The sequence below is a fragment of the Tachysurus vachellii genome, chromosome 11, assembly GCF_030014155.1.
Source record: "Tachysurus vachellii isolate PV-2020 chromosome 11, HZAU_Pvac_v1, whole genome shotgun sequence".
NCBI classification, from domain to species: domain Eukaryota; kingdom Metazoa; phylum Chordata; class Actinopteri; order Siluriformes; family Bagridae; genus Tachysurus; species Tachysurus vachellii.
The window spans coordinates 16,813,326-16,817,169 of NC_083470.1; positions in this window are offsets into that span (position 1 = coordinate 16,813,326).

The following is a 3,844-nucleotide window of genomic DNA, read 5'->3' on the forward strand; positions in this document are numbered from 1 at the left end:
AATCCAGTCTAGAGATGACAAGAGACTGAGCCGCCTGTGTGGACAGAAATGGCCGAATCCTTCTAATGTTGTAGAGAAGAAACCGACATGAGCGAGTCACATTAGCAACATGAGAGGAAAAGGACAGCTGATTGTCCATGGTTACCCCAAGGTTGAGAGCTGTGGCTGAAGGGGAGATCAGATCGTTGTGCAAGGATATAGCAAGGTCATGACCTGGGGATGAGTCACCTGGGATGAACAGCAGTTCAGTTTTGTTAGGATTGAGCTTTAACTGATGAGCAGTCATCCATGATAAAATTTCTGCCAGACATGCTGAGATCCGGTCAGAAGCTGTGGCATCTGAGGGTGGGAAAGAGAAGATAAGTTGTGTATCATCAGCATAGCAGTGGTAAGAGAACCCATGTGAGGAAATAACTTCACCAAGAGAGTGAGTATACAGGGAGAAAAGAAGAGGACCAAGTACTGAGCCCTGTGGGACGCCAGTGGAGAGTCTGCGTGGAGCAGATGTCACTCCCTTCCATGTTACCTTTTCTTATTATTATTATTATTAGGGGTCAAGCCCCGAAGGGGCGTAGACACCTATTGTTATCGTTAGTTTTCTTATTATTAGGGGTCAAGCCCCGAAGGGGCGTAGACACCTATTGTTATCGTTAGTTTTCTTATTAGGGGTCAAGCCCCGAAGGGGCGTAGACACCTATTGTTATTGTTAGTTTTCTTCTTCTTCTTCTTCTTCTTCTTCTTCTTATTGTTATTATTATCATTATTATTATTGTAATTATTATTATTATTAGGGGTCAAGCCCCGAAGGGGTGTAGACACCTATTGTTATCGTTAGTTTTCTTCTTATTAGGGGTCAAGCCCCGAAGGGGCATAGACACCTATGGTTATCGTTAGTTGTCTTATTAGGGGTCAAGCCCCGAAGGGGCGTAGACACCTATTATTATCGTTAGTTTTCTTCTTATTATTATTATTAGGGGTCAAGCCCCGAAGGGGCGTAGACACCTATTGTTATCGTTAGTTTTCTTCTTCTTATTATTATTATTAGGGGTCAAGCCCCGAAGGGGAGTAGACACCTATTGTTATCGTTAGTTTTCTTCTTCTTCTTCTTCTTATTATTATTATTATTAGGGGTCAAGCCCCGAAGGGGCGTAGACACCTATTGTTATCGTTAGTTTTCTTATTATTAGGGGTCAAGCCCCGAAGGGGCGTAGACAACTATTGTTATCGTTAGTTTTCTTCTTCTTCTTCTTCTTCTTCTTATTAGGGGTCAAGCCCCAAAGGGGCGTAGACACCTATTGTTATCGTTAGTTTTCTTCTTCTTATTATTATTATTAGGGGTCAAGCCCCGAAGGGGCGTAGACACCTATTGTTATCGTTAGTTTTCTTATTAGGGGTCAAGCCCCGAAAGGGCATAGACACCTATAGTTATCGTTTGTTTTCTTATTATTATTAGGGGTCAAGCCCCGAAGGGGCGTAGACACCTATTGTTATCGTTAGTTTTCTTCTTCTTCTTCTTATTATTATTAGGGGTCAAGCCCCGAAGGGGCGTAGACACCTATTGTTATCGTTAGTTTTCTTATTATTATAATCCTAACAAAAACAATAGGTTTCCAGCGCTTCGGGGCTTGACCCCTATTGTTATCGTTAGTTTTCTTATTAGGGTTCAAGCGCGAAGCGCTGGAAACCTATTGTTTTTGTTAGGATTTTTATTATTATTATTATTATTATTATTATTATTATTATTATTATTATTCCGTGCTAGAAACGATCATGCAGCCCAAACCATAAGGCCTAGAGAGCTCAAACTTGGTCAGATGGTAGTACAGATGGTAGTCACAGTTACTCAGGGCCAAGGTCTCAGCGGAATCGGACAATTTGTGGCGCTTCAGCACCCCTCAACGCGTTTGTCCCCATAACTCCTAAACCGTATGTCCAAATCTCAAGTGCTTTATATCATTGGAATCCTTGGCTCATGACTTAAAAAACGTATATCTCCGATTTTATTTCCTCCATTAAATTTTTTCGCTATAGTGCATTTTGTCCGAAACCTACTTTTGCTAACTAGTCCTAGGTTTTTCGCCTGGTCGAGACCAATCCAGTGTAATATTCTCTGGAGTCTCAATGTCAATGATTTTCGAAAAAAAAGTCGAAATTTTGATTCAGGGTCCTTAAGGGGCCCCAAAACGTTTGGACGTTTGGCCAGTTTTACTAAAACGTCAATAACTCAAGAACTAAATGAGCTATCAACACCAAACCTGGGACACATGTGAAAGAGGTCAAACTGAGGTCACAGTTCAAAAACCGCAGCGATTGGCCACTTGGTGGTGCTATAACGGAAAAACCACTAAAAACAGCCATTTTTAAAAAAAGCCCTCTAGCGCCACCAACAGTCCAAAAACCCAATGTTGTGCTGATTCGTAAGGCAAAGATTCTGATTCTGAGAAAGATCTGATTCTCGCGGGTATTCTGATGACGTCACGTGTAGCCCCGCCCCCAAAATTAGCGAAATCAAAAAGTTAGCACAACATGGACATGTCATATATCAAAACACTCAGCACGATGCGGGGAACTGACGCCACGTGTAGCCCCGCCCCCAAAATTTGCGAAATCCAAAGGTTAGCACAACATGGACATATTACATATCAAAACACTCAGCACGATGAGGGGAACTGACCTCACGTGTAGCCCCGCCCCCAAAATGAGCGAAATCAAAACAGTTAGCACAACATGGACATGTGACATATCAAAACACTCAGCACGATAAGGGGAATTTACCATGTGCAAGCACATTCACATTTTCTTCAGGAAATGACTTGCGGGTCACTCGTTCTGCATCTGGGTGCTTGTGTTTCTTCGCTTTATGGATATGACTGTTTATTTTAGGGAAAACAGGACAGGTGAGTACTTCACATGACATATATTGTGGCACCCTCTGTAGCATGACATATGTAGCATGACATGACATATATTGTCATGTCAATCCAAAGGCCTTAAACGCTTGAACCCGGGAAATGCTGCTTGCAGCTTTAATTAGGGGTCAAGCCCCGAAGGGGCGTAGACACCTATTGTTATCGTTAGTTTTCTTATTAGGGGTCAAGCCCCGAAGGGGCGTAGACACCTATTGTTATTGTTAGTTTTCTTATTATTAGGGGTCAATCCCCGAAGGGGCGTAGACACCTATTGTTATCGTTAGTTTTCTTATTAGGGTTCAAGCGCGAAGCGCTGGAAACCTATTGTTTTTGTTAGGATTTTTATTATTATTATTATTATTATTATTATTATTATTATTATCATTATTATTATTCCGCACTAGAAACGATCATGCAGCCCAAACCGTAAGGCCTAGAGAGCTCAAACCTGGTCAGATGGTAGTACAGATGGTAGTCACAGTTACTCAGGGCCAAGGTCTCAGCGGAATCGGACAATTTGGGGTGCTTCAGCACCCCTCAACGCGTTTGTCCCCATAACTCCTAAACCGTATGTCCAAATCTCAAGTGCTTTATATCATTGGAATCCTTGGCTCATGACTTAAAAAACGTATATCTCCGATTTAATTTCCTCCATTAAATTTTTTCGCTATAGTGCATTTTGTCCGAAACCTACTTTTGCTAACTAGTCCTAGGTTTTTCGCCTGGTCGAGACCAATCCAGTGCAGTAATATTCTCTGGAGTCTCAATGTCAATGATTTTCGAAAAAAAGTCGAAATTTTGATTCAGGGTCCTTAAGGGGCCCCAAAACGTTTGGACGTTTGGCCAGTTTTACTTAAACGTCAATAACTCAAGAACTAAATGAGCTATCAACACCAAACCTGGGACGCATGTGAAAGAGGTCAAACTGAGGTCAC